The sequence below is a fragment of the Clytia hemisphaerica genome, unplaced genomic scaffold (genome assembly GCF_902728285.1).
Source record: "Clytia hemisphaerica strain Z4C2 unplaced genomic scaffold, Clytia hemisphaerica genome assembly, whole genome shotgun sequence".
Classification (NCBI taxonomy): Eukaryota; Metazoa; Cnidaria; class Hydrozoa; order Leptothecata; family Clytiidae; genus Clytia; species Clytia hemisphaerica.
In genome coordinates, this window is record NW_027103633.1 from 1,402,979 (window position 1) to 1,418,981 (window position 16,003).

Genomic DNA, 16,003 nt, shown 5'->3' on the forward strand with positions numbered 1-16,003 from the left:
CTCTCTGCACCATAAAGAAAAATCCAGATAGCCTACACTACATGATATGACAGACAAAACAAGAAAGGTATTTATCACAGAATTCAATTTAATTTTTTCAACTATTCCTAGTCCATATGCTTTACAAGGAAACCTTTTCTCTCGAAACTAGAGATCAAATGTATATAAAGTGATTTTACTAAACTGTTGTTTTATAGCCAATGTTTTGTTAATTGCCCGGAGGGGGGCACTTTGTCAAAATTGAGTATGGGGACGTTCTGCTGGGCAGTGTCCCTTTTTTTATACTCTGAAGATATCTAACAGGGTGCAAAATTTTCTAATTTTCAAGATGAGTTTCTGATAGGGTCGATTATTTTGATTATTTTGGACAATTTTCAGGGTAGAAATGAGAAAATTTAAAAGATTTTCGGCTACTTTTATTAATTTTTGCCACTCCAGGGTGAAAATGGGAGATCTCTTAATTTTTTGTTCTGACAGGGTTCCAATTTTGCCAAAAGTTCACATCTGACAGGATCAACTTTTCAAACTCCAGTGGTACTTCCACGTTGGCCGTCAAGGTCAGAGCCCTTGGATTAATTTCGTATTTACTTTTGATAGTTTGACCATATTATTATCGATTTTCAATTTTTCTTCAGGGAACACCATGAACTGACACGATTTTTGAAGAAAGCTGATTGACTTATGATCCTGAAACCGAGTTATTTGGCAAGTGACGGTTACTGATTTCTTTGATGTTTTGAATGTTTGTTTCAAGAGCTAAAAGTTGCTTGCAATAGGATACTGATCTTGGAATTTTAATAAAGAAAGTTTGACCAAAGTTTAACTTATTTGACTAATACTCTTAAGTTTTTGCCCTCATACATTGTATACATAGCATTTGTATTTTTTCTGTATTTTTTTACCTTGTAATTTAGATTATCTAAATATCAAATTTACTTTATCTTATTTAATATGAATTTTTAGTTCTTCTAAAGATGAAATAGATCAGTAACATGAAATGTAAACTAAAAAGTAACCTTTGTGTCTTCCTTCCTTTTTAGCTCTATTTTGATACATCGAAACTTAAACATTTGCAATTTGGAAATCTTTTAAACTTGATGTTTCATCCTTGTGTAAAGATAATAATGATGAAAACTTTCCTTTGGGAAATGTTTTAAACTTGACATTACATTCCATGGAAAGTTAGTAAATGTAATATTTCCCTTGTTGAAAACTTCTAAACTTGAAATTTCACTATATGTAAAGTTAGTAAATATGATAATTCCATGTGTCAGGAAATGTCTGAATAGGAATTCTCCATCTTTACATTTCGTAGGAAATATGGTCTTTCAAAACGTATGAAATACATAGAAAATGTTAGATTTCCGATATATTTCCTACATTAGAAATCTATGATTTCGCCCAGTGTTGNCTTTGTTATCTTGTTATCTTGAGGCCCGGAAAACCCGAGTTACAAAAACTCGAGTTACAAAAACCCGAGTTACAAAAACCCGAGTTACGACGAATGTGACGTCATAAGTCTCAAATTATGACGTCATAAGGGGACTTCTTAACTCGAAAAAGTTATTTACTGCTGTTTTGTAACTCGAAATATTTTTTTAAAATTTTGTTTTAGAGTTACGTAACTCGAAAATAACTTTTAAATTTTATTTTTCGAGTTACGTAACTCTAAAACGAAATTTTAAAAAAATATTTCGAGTTATGTTAAAGCGCAACCAAGTTGGCCAAAAATTCTAAAAAGCGCTTTTTTTCTTTTAGAGAGGAAGGGAATAAAATTGAAAGGGGACAGTAATCAATTTAATTATCTGTTATTTTCTTGAGACTTATACACGTTTTTTTTTTATAAGGAACCTTAACTTGGCTCCGAGCCTGGAGTTCCTTATTTTACCAGAGAGTTTCAGCTTCAAAGTTCCTTACCGAGTTCCTTAGTTACTTAACTGTTAAGTTTGGATTTGCTAAGTGTGTAGCTTCTTTAACAGCATTTTTTTTTTTTTGACATATTGAAAGGTTTTTCTGCAATATTTTCCGTCTTTTTATTTAGGTTGTTGTAAATGTGTGCAAGTTCAAATTGAACTCTCGCTGTTTCTTAACTTGATTTTTTATTCTCAGCCTGAGCAGTTCCTTAACAATTCCTTATTTCTCAGACCATTTTCAGCCTCAAGTTCCTTATAAACGTGTTCCTTATAAAAAAAAAACGTGTATACGTCTATTTTGATGGGAATTTCTGAAGGTTTTCTTGGGTGAAGTAGACTAAAATTTAAAAGATTCGATTACTCGAAATACATTTGTATTCCACAATCTATATTTGTTAAATTCAAATTCATTGTCCTTTCGTTAAAAGCTAAAAACCTCGAAAAACTTCACAGGTTTTTCACAATTTTTTTAAGAATAAACCATACGAGAACAGAAGGTTTTGAGGGCTAAAATAGTAACAATAAGTTAAGATCATTTCTTAACATTCCTCTTATGGACTCAAAAACACCTAATTTCTTAGAAAATTGCAGAAAATACTCACCTAGTGAAATAGGAACATTTTAAGAAAATTTTAAGGCTCAACTAAAAAAGCTAAAGATCCGAAGGCTTTGAATTTTTAGATGTTCTTATAGAAAACACAATACATATTTCGTTGAAAAGATTCTCGATTGCGCAATGTACAAAAGTAATATAATGAATTGTAATCGTTTTAAAATAAATGTTTAGAAGGTTGCTTGAAACGAAAGCAGCCAACGAGGGCAAAAGACGGAATAGCTGTTCCGGAGACCCCCCTCAGCTGGAAATGGCCTAGGTGTTCCGGGAAATTTTCAAAAAATTTGCTCCTGGAAATACATAGCTGTTCCCTGGAAAAATCGTGAAAGCTCTATATCAGCTTTCCAGCTGGAAATTCACATGTGTTCCGGGTTGATTCCATGTAATTTTCACAACTGATATAGAACTTGGGAGCTGTTCCTGTAGCCAACTAGCTGGAAATCTGGAGCTGTTCCGGTCGAGATTAAGTTTTTTTTTCTGGACAAAGATCGAAAGATTGAGCTGTTCCTTGAATTAGCCAGCTGGAAATTTAAGAGCTGTTCCGGTCGATTTTTCGGAGCTGCTCCTTAGACAGTTTAAAACAAGACGCTCCTGGAAAACTTCCCTACTGGAGTAGGAACAGCTCAATTTTTTGCTGGCAAATTGAAAAAAATTGAAAAAAATGAGCTGTTCCTCTACAGTAGGGCACTTTTCCAGGAGCGATTTGTGTTCCGAGCTGTCTTAATTTAAAAACTCTTGATTTAAAAACACGGGGGTAACATAAAATATAAGCTATGATAGCAAGCAATTGTAAAATTAGAAAAAAATTTCTACCATAACTTTCACAGTTTAGAAAATTACATCGTTTGAATGAGAGTTGTTTACAAAATCATGAAATTAGCAGAAAATAAAATGCCAGCGTAAAACTAAACTATCTAGTAACCCCCGTCTTTACACGAAGTAAGAAAATAGAATTTCCAAAATGGTAGCAGAGTGGCGCGAAACTATTTTGTTCTGGTTGGTATCGAAGTACAAACTTTGCAAAAGTTAAAGCTATTTCAAAGTAAATCTTAACCTAACATCATGATCCTTGCCACAAATCACTGATTAACTGTATGAAACGCTTTTGCAGTTATTCTCGAAGAAACTGGGGAGGATATTTTTGTGGTTCTTTGAGCAAAAATGGACTAATCTTTTAACAACTCAACTCATGACATCTTGGTGGATCACAACTGAATAAAATGAAACACTGTCAAGAAGAACACTGAAAACATCAAACTTCAAAACTGACAAGCATGAACAGGTATGTTTTTTTTTAACTTTTCAGTTCTATACCAGACTCTCCCACTCTATACAATCGATAACTTTTTACCAACCATTGATGACCAGCAATCAATATAACTGATTGATTGATTGGATATCGACTGATGGTGATGGGGAATCAAGCCTGTTCTATAAATAATTTGCTATATCTTTTTTTACCAATGTTTTGTTCAATGGATAGGCAACCAAACCTCACTTCTCAAAAATTAAGAAAGATTATCAAGTAAGTTAATAATCAGGAAAATTTTTTTCGATTTTTCAGATGACACCTGCCAGTTACATCAAAAAACAAAATGCCTCGAAAATGTCAATATGAAAATTGCGTAATCAGGGAACGTATGTCTCGCTCATTATAAAAGGGCTGAGACAAACTTTCAGTAATTGGATTGTAACATCGAGTTAAGTCTCTTTTGTTAAGTCACCAGGGGGTAAATGAAACAGACCTTGATACATTTATTGTTCGTTTCAACTTGACAATTCGTTTAAAACTCAGCTTCCTAAATATTTGGGGTAGGTAAAATATGTACAAAGAAATTCATACTTTTCCAACCCGGCGAATCTTTAAAAAAGAAGCGAACAATAAAATATAATTACCCTTTCCAAATAAACCTCTTCGGTGGCGAGCGTAGTCTACTCTGACGTAATTGTAAAATTTATGTGATGGGAGTTTGACATAGTAATGTAATGTTGTTTGGGGAATTATGAAGTTCTCTGGAATTTCGATTGCATTTATTCAGGTTGATTTTTTATGACTTCTAATGGTACTTTTTCTAACGAGTTTGATTACTCTGTTCTCACACTTATGTCTTTTTTTTTCGCGTCCTTTTCCGTGATTACTTTTATTTGTATTTTTAAAGACATGTAAGAAGGCATATTGATGTAACTGCCTGCGCAAAAATAAGTCTGAATGGAAATCTGAAAAGGCGGCCGTCCACATGGAACGTACGCACTAAGAGGGAGGGGGATCTTCTCAAAAGCTTGTGCTTTTGACAGGGGGAGGGGTCAAATGGAAATGTTACGTACTCTGTAACTTAATGCATGTCCCAATTTCTTCAAAAACTACTTATATTTCTACATTTCTTTTTGTATAAGACATCAAAATTAGGTTTTCTTAACCCCATTCAACCTAGGCTTTAAGAGGCGGTTCAGAACTAGGGGACTAGGGGAAATCTATGTACTTACTAGAGGGGGTATAGCCATTTGTGTACGCTTGCGTACAGGGCGAGGGGGTACTTGATTTTCAACATCTTAGTGTGTACGTACTACGGGGACGGCCCCAAGGTCTACGCCGTTTTACAAGGTGGTATTCCAAATATCCTGTGTCAGACTTTCTGAAACACTGAGTTGAGCTATGAAGTCAATTCCTTTTTTAAATGACTAATTTTTCTAAAGTTTGCAGAATGAATCAAATCTAATCAATTCATTGCATGCCAAACAACAATTTCCCTGAAAATTTCAAGTCAAAGTCTTTATCTGATCCTGAGATATTCCTGACAAGGTACATGCAAACCTGAGAAAAATGTAGCTGCGTGTTTAAAGGCTGAACGGTGCGATACAACGCAAACGAAATACAAACTAAAAGGTCCTCTTCAGCCACAGTACAAAAATCAATAAAAAACGTGTTGCGCTTAAGTCAGTAAACAAAGCAAATTTTGTTGTGATCTTGCAAAAACATAAAACTTGGGTGAAAACTGCCACAAAACTGTGACAAATTGTTCATTGATAGTCCAGGATGACTCTGTAGCCATAAAAACCTTTCTGGTGCATATTTTCATTCATATAGACTTGAATTGACAATGAGCTGACTTGTCCTAAGGTGGTTATGAGTAGTGGGTGTCAGATGAGAATGTACGTCTTGAGAAGTTATGTCCAGTTCATTATAATTCACATTTCCATCTTTGTTACATCATGTTGTGCTTGGATTTATATCTGCTACAAACCATTATGTCAGCTACTAAAAGCACACATCCAGCCCAATGCGCAAAACAAAATGGTGGCAACTTGAGAGTTTTACGCAGAAATCAAACATAACCACATACAACCAAAGTACAGCAATTTTCTAGCTTCTGTAGAGTCTATTCTTGATTTAAATAAATCATTTCCATCAAAAGGAGATTTTTTTCTGTTGCTAGGGGGATTTTTTAAGCACCAAGCAGGAAAAAAATGCTCACCGCAGCCTGAATGATAAAGAAATCACTCTGAAATTTTCAGGGGATGTTCAGAAAGACTAATGGATCTAAAAATACCCAAAAATCGAAATTCAATTATTTTTTCGATGATTTTAAATTTGGCAGTAGACCGCCACCTTAAATTTCAAAAAATGTCAAAGGACCACCACTTTAAACATGTTTACCACAATCAAAAGAAGCAAAATTTAATCCTCATGAAAATTAATCCAATTGGAGTATCAAAGTCGATTGATATCCAATCCATCAATTGGTTTTTGGTTGGTTATTAAAGGAAAGAAAGCTGTCGATTGTATTTAGTGAGAGTCTGGTCCATGTGATTTTTACATAATTTCTTGTGCCAATGATTAAAACATTTTTTAATATTATGGTATTATAACACTTTTTTTGGATTAGTAAAAGTTCAATGTAAAAATTTTAATCAACCTTCTGGACTTTGAAGATTTTATTTTAAAATTTTTGTGTGAGTTTCACAGCTAAGTAGCTGTACGTATGTGTCGTATATTAAGAGTTCATCATTGTGTTTGTCAATCAAGAAACTTTTCTTGATGACAAACTGTATTTTCTGGGAATTAACAAGTAATCTTTGGTAACATCTGATCAGATTTTTATTAAATTCGGATTGTGTTGCCATGGTGCTTGTGTCACAGTATGTGACATTGAAAACCAAAATCAATAATCAATGGATGATTGATGACAAATCGATAACAATTAATGAAAAATCAATTACCATCGATACACTGGAAGTTAATTGATAATGATCGATTGTTAATCGTCAGAACCAATTCCGAAAGGTAGTCGATGGTAATTGATACCTCATCATAACAATTGATTTGCATCAGTATCCTGGATTATTGATTCTGATATATTTATGATCAATTAGATCATTTATGACTTCCTCAAATTGTTTATCTGAGACTTATTCATTACTGGTTCATCTGAAACCCTTCACAAAGGGGTGAAATACTTTAAAGATATATTAAATAACTAAAAATAATTGTTAACGTTAAAACACAAATAGAATATAATTAAAATGATGATACATCTTTCTGGCTGTATTCTGAGACTTAAGATATTTTCTGTGTTTTTGGATAACTTTGGGAAGGCTTGGTACTTTTTTAAATCAAATGATCCAAAAGATTCATATGTCTAAAAAACGAGGGGGTTTGGATACAAGATTATGGGCGATGACGCGCTTCTCGAACTATGCTGAACTTAGTTACCTTTTTTTGCTCACAATATAATATATTTTTATATTTCATATTATTGCTAATTTTACCATTTATATATATACATTTTAAGATAAACAGCAATGTGACAGACGTTTTTGCGAGTTACCTATATCTTGTCATTTTCTCTAAAATGAAATTGTCTCTCGGGATTGACATGTTGTGACGCGCTCCTTCTTCAAAGGCGTTTTTGCGAGCAACCAATACTTTCCCTTTGAGATGGTTTTATGCTAGATTACAAAGGGGATCATTAAATGAATCGATACGGCTACACATTTTAGCCACATTAAAAACCAAAGTTCCTTCCCAATAAAGTTAGCCGGTATCTTTTGACGTAGTGGTCACGATTGTCTTTTTGACATCAATAATAAGGTTTTAAATGTGTCAAGCAGAAAGTAACACTTTGGCATTGCACTTAACACTTCTTTGGAGATGAAACCTTTTTGTTCTAGTTAGGGGATGAAAAGAGTAAGTCATACTTTTCATAAAGTAGTGATCTTTAGGTTTGTACATGTAATGAATACCTTTACTTTCAATCGAAGTTGTTGAAAAGATATGAGGCACTGTTTGCAAAATATACTATTTAAGATGTACACACAGTAATATATGTTTATCTGATATCTCTTTTTATTTCAGCTATAAAGAATTGACCTGTGCATGAATTCAAAGCTCCAAGATTTCAAAATGCAGAAATTGGTATGGTTTTTATTGAACATTTGCATAGTATGAACCCCCCCCCTTTTTTTAAGGGGGGGATCCGAGTTTTCAAGGAAGGCTTTATAGGGGGGATGGGCAATTTTCCAGTTAAAATGGGGGGTTTGAGCTTATAGGGGGGATCAAATAAAAATGGGGGGGGACAGTAACTTTTTGGTTAAAAAAATGTTTTTTTATGTTATATGTTAATTTAAGTCAATAAAATTTAATAATTTCGACTTATCTGATTTATTCTCACTGCACTCTGTTTTGAATCAGATTTTGTTTTTCCTAGTTTTTTAACTATTGCCAATAAAAATGTTCCTATTTTGTGTTTGAACAAAAGCGTTTGAACCCCGGCTTGGACCCCTGTAAATGGTGCGGGATCAAAAAATTTTAAAAATAGGGGGGATACCTTTATAGGGGGGGGGATGAAATATTAATGGGGGGGGGGTTCAGACCCCTCTGCACTCTATGATTTGAATTTGAGAGTTTAATTGAATTGACTGCACTAATTTGTTTACTATTTATTGGGTGTTCTGACATTTAAAATCCATACAGGGGCTGGACAAAACTTTTCAAGCAAAAAATAATAATTAGTTAAAATGGGTACATACTAGATACCCCTTGAAAATGTCAAACTATAAAAAAAACTTGGAAAAAGTTCTTCATACCTTTTAAGTGAGTGTGCACGGGTTTTAAGATAACTTTTAGCCCCTTGACTTTCCTTAAACCCTACCCTCTGGGAATTTTTTTTCAGATTACCCCAGGGAAAAGTTCGTTTACCCTTCTGTATGGATATAAAATGTAATGGGTCATAGTTTCCTGTTCTGTACTATAAAAATTGAAATTTATTTACGTAAATTTTATGTAGCACGCATATGACACCGCGCTAGTGATTGCCTCTCATCCATACACTTCTTCTTTCATGATACCTGCTTTAACCATTGCCTAATAATCAAGCACTTCCGTTTCCATTTCAGCTATCAACTGGACGATGGGCATGAAGTGAAATGGGATGAGATTCAAAATACCAATGATGCTTTCAGTGATAAGACTGCTGCAGGAGAAAACATAACGCAAGACTTCAATTGTAATGGCTTGGATGATTCAGCTTTTGAAANTAGCTTTAGACTGTCCAATATTCTGTCCAAAGATTTAAAACATCATTGTTTGCAGTATCTCATAAAATATCACCCTATAATGTTGCTTAGTTATTTAAGAATCAACAAGTAAGGCTGTTAGTGTACACAAATAGAGATATTGGACAGTCTAGAAGTTAATCACGACACTTGGACTTGGAAATTTTGCGGTAAAGCGCAAATTATTGTCAAAGTAGGATTTCTGAATGATTCTAAAAAGTTTTTGAATAGGAATTAAGTACTGTTAAACCCATTTAGTTGAAGTAACCTGCTTATATTTAAGAGTAATATTCACCAAACTGTGAAAGATTGAGGCTTTTCCTGAAAATATAGGCCCTGGAATGGTAGGAAAGGCCAGATGTCAGTCTCGCATTTTTTTACATATTCTGTACTTAAAAATAAAGAAACAGTCATAAAATGTCATCTGTTGATGGAAATGACCTGAAATCTTTTACAGTTGTTCCCTTAATGCCAATGATTAGTTGGCTAGAGAAGATCAACCAATATTTTGACAAAAATTAACCTTCAGAGCCCTTAAGTGGGCCTGATTTAGCATTTAAGAGGGAAAAAACAACGAAGTTAAGCAAATTTTCAATCAATCATATCTTTAAGAGACTTCAAAAACCCACTGAGATTTTTTGAGGCTATAAACTAGACCTACTAAGGAAGCCTTGCTGAAAGTTTCAAAAAAATTTGTTGTTGCCGCAAAAAGATATGCCATCTTGAATTCTGCTCCAGATCTGCCAAAATAGCAATTTTTTCGGCCATTTTTGACAGTTACGCAAATATGGAAATCCTGAAAATGTTGTTTTTGTGGCCAAAACCCACCAGTAAACCACTCCAGGTCAAAAGTTTGCTTTAAAAAGGTCTCAAGGACTATCAGCAGCCAGCTAAAAGTGCTTCCAAACCCAGATTACGCAGTCTGAAGCCCTCTACAGGAGGTGCTAAAGATTTTCGGGGAAAATTTTAGAGACTCAATTTGATTTTTTCTGATACCCTACAAAAAGTTCTTGAAATCCACTGTATATAAATCAGCTGTCTAATGTACTTGAATAAAAATTCATTGGCTTTCAAAATCTGCTCCTCACCAGAGTTCATGAAATTTAGGGGTCAATTTTCGCTTAGTGGCCTATCTTTGAGACGCTGTATCTTCAAAACTAAGTGAGATATCAAGGTGAAATTTTCAGGGTCTTATTTTCTTGTGTGATAGATCATTTTGTCAAAATTTCATCAAAATCCAAGAGGATGAGGTACCACACCCTGAAGACTCTTAAAAAAATGCCTCTTAATATCATCGCAGGCAGTGAAAATTATGAATTTCTTTTGCATATAGAGGAATATCCTCTAATGATTTGATCAGTCTATGATCACAACTGTCCAGAAATGGACTGTCAATCATTAAAACCAGTTTTTGAGCCTTCCAGTACACGGAGTAGCCTGTTAAAGCCTTGTTGCTAGGGCGTTGCTAGGGAATTTTCGGAAAATATAGGTCATCTTTAAAATTGATTTATTGAGCCAAAAATGAATTCTCCACGACAGATTTTTTATATTTGGTAGTTAAAGGATTGATCTTTCAGGATCTGAAAAAGAAATTCAATTTGGAATCTCGGGCCGGGAATAACTGAGAATCAAATCCAACCGGTATTTTCAAGCAGTTCAAAACTTTGGCTTCAAATATCCGCCATTTTGGAAAAAAAATTTAAATTTTTGTTTTTGTTTTTAGAAAATGTTTATGGTCTTGTGTATCTGTGCAAAATTTCATGTCATTTAGACTTACCAATAAGGAGTTATACCAATTTGGAATTCTGGTCTGTAAATTACCGGTCTGTATTTTAGACAAAATTTTTGAAACTTCAAAATGCGATATCTCGGGAACGGCTTGAGCTCTGAGGCTCAAATTTTGGAATTTTGTTCCACCCATGAACCCCCACAACATATCTAAAAAAGAAAAAAATCCAAGACATCAATGATCCCACTTTAGATGATTCAGGGATTTTCTTAGGTGCAATTGCTCTTAACTTAACTTAATATTTTTGGATTAAAAAAACTAGAGTCACCAGAATCCTAACGTGAAATATAACTTACCTACCAAGCATTTGATGATTTTTTGAGTGATGATCAGCAGTATGTGGGAAAGAACTCTTGTCTATTGCTCGTTCCGACATCGACTTCTTATTTCTGCCTATCTTCTCTGAGGCTCTTTTCTGACCCCCTGGTGACCTTTCTGACTTATTGCCGACCCAAAAAAATATCAGCGTTTTGATTGGTCGAGAGCATCGAGATATTTGCGATATTTCATATTTCTCTAGTATGGAAATATGACCGCGTTGACTTTTGGGGGACTGGGTAAGCGGCGGGAGAAAAATCAAAACAAAACAGCCGAAAAGAACTGACTTTCGGAGAAACTAACTTGGGAGTCAAAGAGAAAAACGTAACAAAAATATTTTCAGATTAACTTTTACTTTGGAGTTCTTCCATAAAAGACACTAAAATCAAATCTGATGAACTAAAAAATTATAAAACTACTTGAGACCACCCAAATATTTTCAGCTTTTGGTATAAAATTCGTCCGTGGTGTAACCAAACAGTTTTTTATCAATGCATACAAAAAACTTGAGATTCTTGAATGTTTGCCAATAAGATTTCTCATAACATAGCAAGGGAAGTGGTGATTTTTAAAAAAGTTCTCTCCCAATTCTTTCTCGACGAGGTACGTCCTTGAATTGTAAACTCAACAATCATTTTTATACATCTTCCTTCTAAAATTCGAAACAATTAAAGCTTGACAATAATCAAGAAATCCAAATCGTTTTGCTCTTGAAAAAATGTTGTACTTTAACCATTATTACAAGCATACATTTCCATCATGGAACTCCTTTCCTCTGCTATTCTTTTCCATGCATCGAAACAAAAACATAGAAAAAGACTGAATGTTATCAATCTGATTAATCCAACGATGAAGGGTTTCTTCTCCATCGAAACAATACTGTACACCATCTGCATTTTGAATTATCAATCTAGAAACTTTCAAATACATCTCTGAAAAATCTGCAACTCTTCAAAACAAAACTTCTGGATCCAAAATGATCGAAAAAGGCTCCTCTGTTTTGTTTTTGTGTGAATAGTTTCGGCGGGAACATATCGAATGTTTTATTGTTCGAATCTAACGTTCGAATTAGATTTCCGAATCAAAACATTCGAAACTACACAGAAGAAAGAAGCAAGGCGGAAGTAAGTTTTAAAACAAAAACAAAAAGAAATTTATATCAGGACAATTTTTTTGAGTCGACAATAAATTAGTTATCACATGACTTCTCGTGCAATACTCGATATTTTACTCGTTCCGAGATTTTACCGATATTTTTCCTCGCCTAAAGGCTCGGAAAAATATTACGGGAAAATCTCGGAACTCGTAAAATATTTCTCGTATTGCACTCGAAGTCATGCGATAACTAGTACTTATTGGTCAGCCTAAGCTGAGCATTCAAAAAGGTAAAATTCGGTTCTTCCATCATAAGACGACAAAAAAAAAATCCGATTTTCCGATCTCACTTTTATTTCTAAACTTTCTTCCGATCGGGTTAACTTTTTGGGTACTTTTAGCGTGCGTTGTTTTTACAGATCATAATGTAGTTTCAAGATGGCGGCTCAAGCGATAGTCAGATGTGATAAGTCAGTGTAGTACCATAGTATTTCCAGTGTAAATCTTTTGCAAGCTTCAATTTCTGTCATTTATTTTTTTAACTCGGCAAATCAAACACATGATTTTCATCAAGGGGATTCTTTTTCTACATCCTTTGAAGGTTTAAAGCCGTTTGCTCAAGTTTTTGTTTATGTTGAATTTTCTGATATATACTTTTTATTGCTGCTTTTTATTAGTTTTTGCAATAAAAACATATTTTTCTTGTTTGCCTCTAGGGGGATTGATGGTGTTATAATGTTATTGGGATTTGATAAAGTTCACAAAAGTACAGCTACTGTATAAATTTGATATAAAGACTGGATGCAATCGTGCTTTTTTGGACTTGGACGTGTTTGTGATAAAGTCGAATCGCAAAAAAATGTTTGGTTCCCGTCATTTCTACTTTAAAAAGTGGGAGTCGTTCGGCCGGTCAGTCGAAAATATTTTTCTGTTAAGAAGCAGCTATACATCTTGTTGAAAGGGAATTCGTGTGGACTGATCCGAATTTTAAAATTGAGAAACCGTGGATAAACTGGTGTTTTCGGTTTACTCTCCATTAGCATGCGGCTCTCTACTTCGATTTGAAAACTTTTAAACACAGAGCGTGCAGAGGTCGACAGTGGAAATCCAGCAAAGCAGCGGAAAAGCTTTCCGACTCTCCAGCTCTACCTGCTGACCGTAAATCAGATGACAGGAACCAAATGATGACATCACATCTCCTATTATTTGACTTGCAAAATTATGACAAATGGTCTTTGGAATTTGATCATTTATAATTATATTAATATTAATATATACAGTTCTTGTTGAAATTGATCAAACTATTTTTCACGCAGTTCCGGACGCAGATTGTGTTTTTCTAACCTTTTTTAACCTTGGCACACATTTTGACTGAATGATGGAATGGAATGAATGGCGATAACAGTTTATAGATATCTCTTATCAGACTTGCCGAAAGCGGGCTGCCGTCAAGTTACACAACATGCACACTCTCACCAATCTCTAACAAAAAGATCAATCTGGTCTTCATTTAACATTGTTTTAAAGTTTAAAAAACACTGCCAGTGCTTGGCACAGAAGAGAGGACTCCCAGTTGAAATTAATTCCTACACCGCTACCCTGTTGAATTTATTTATTATGGTTGTGTGTTTATTCTGCCAAGGTGGTAAATCAATCGCCCAAATTCATAGACCAATCAAAAGCGAGTTTAAAGCAAAACGGGGGAAAAATGAGCTTCCCCGCATAGTTATGAATTTTAAGTTTTGCTTTCGATTATCATTTGCGACCAGCAAAGTCTTCAAGATGGTTGTGTGCATGTTGTGTAACTTGACGGTTACTAAACTACAAAATTTATTTACCCAGACTGGAGGGGCCATCCATATAGTATATACGTACACAGTGAAGGGGGGAGAGGGGGTTCAGCAAAAGCGTACATCTATTGTTTAAACAAAGTCATTTCTATTGTTCTCTGCGTACAAGGGGGGAGGGGTGTCAAATATTTGGAAAATCTTTGCGTACGTACTATATGGACAATGCTAAAGAGATGTATACTTTGAGCTTCTCGTGGGGGGGGGGGGTTGGAGGAGCTCTCAGGCTTATTTTACATAATTTTAAATCAAGTTATCAAATGTTTCACATTTTGTACATTATTCAACATATTTAGTCTACTCTGTTTCAGTGCATCTCTTACATCTGTTAACCCACTTATTAAAGCTATCTAGCTAAGCTCTATTGGCTGACCTTCCAGCCTCGGCTGGTTTATTTACTATGTTTTCTGAGAGTCTGCTAAATTGCGTGGGTTGCGTGGGTGCGTGGGTGCGTGGGTCAATATTTTTGCGTGGGTCATTTTTTTGCGTGGGTGCGTGGGTCAAAACATTTTTTGCGTGGGTCATTTTTTTTGCGTGGGTCATTATTTTTGTGTGGGTCATATTTTTTGCGTGGGTCATTATTTTTGCGTGGGTCATATTTTTTTGCGTGGGTCATATTTTTTGCGTGGGTCATATTTTTTGCGTGGGTCAAATTTTTTGCCTGGGTTAAAATTCTCTCTGTAATTCGAAAAAATGTCTCCCCCCTTGAAATTTGAATTAGCGAGAGTCTACTGAAGATTAAATTAGGGGCGTTGCATTAGAAGAGTGGATTTATTCTTTGTAACTGTAAGTATTTTTCTTTATAAGGAACATGCATATAACTCTTGAGAAACAAAAACTCAATGTAGTGTCTTCTTTTTATTCAAGGAAAAGCCCGACTATCGAGTGTTTTGACGTTGCAATAACTTCATTTTTTTGAGAACTTTATTGTATGATTGTATCGTAATTACTTTCTCTTTCACACAATTATGTAAGGCGACAGGTTTTGAACTTTGCACTTTGTTCACACTCTACACAAGAAAATAGTTTTGAAAAGAATAATTTGCAGCTGTATTATGTGACTGCATTTTATTTTTTCTCTTATTGAATTTGATAAATATCATTTCAACCTTCTACCTCTCGTTTCGATTGCACCTATGTCTTGTCATACATATATTTTTTATATATCTATTATGATACCAATTACTAATTAAATTTTTGTTTAAGACTAAGAGACTAATTTAAGACTAATTTTTTATATTCATTATGATACCAATTACTAATTAAGTTTTTGTTTAAGACTAAGAGCTATAAGTTTTTTAAGAAAACAATTAAAAAAAAACTAATATGCTTATGTTCCTGATATACATTGTAAAAACTGTCAATACCAATCATTAGTTTCATTCAAGAGTTATAAGCTTCTTTGTTATAAAGAAAAGGCTTATTGAAAATTAAAATGTTGATTATCTGCACTGCCCCAATTTGACTGTCAATACAGATCACCAAAAATAGTGAACCACGGTAAAATTTTGACCCACGCAAAAATTTTGACCCACGCAAAAAATGTGACCCACGCAAAAAATATGACCCACGCAAAAAATATGACCCACGCAAAAAAATATGACCCACGCAAAAATAATGACCCACGCAAAAAATATGACCCACGCAAAAATAATGACCCACGCAAAAAATGTTTTGACCCACGCACCCACGCAAAAAAATGACCCACGCAAAAATATTGACCCACGCAAAAATATTGACCCACGCACCCACGCAACCCACGCAATTTAGCAGACTCGTTTTCTGACTATTTTATAGTGTTTTAACTGACCTTGAAATATCGACCCGACCCGGGATTCGAACCCACCAAATGAAAGAATTTCTGATCAGAAACCCA

The 16,003-nt window shown here is 34.4% G+C and overlaps 1 long non-coding RNA gene across 1 annotated transcript; it reads left to right on the forward strand.

Annotated features, from left to right (window-relative positions):
* The first annotated feature begins 3,409 nt into the window (after positions 1 to 3,409).
* LOC136802661 (uncharacterized) lies at positions 3,410 to 9,032 on the forward strand. The gene is made up of 3 exons (XR_010846032.1): positions 3,410 to 3,808; positions 7,880 to 7,939; positions 8,920 to 9,032. It is a non-coding gene; the product is annotated as an uncharacterized lncRNA (long non-coding RNA).
* Positions 9,033 to 16,003: the final 6,971 nt, after the last annotated feature.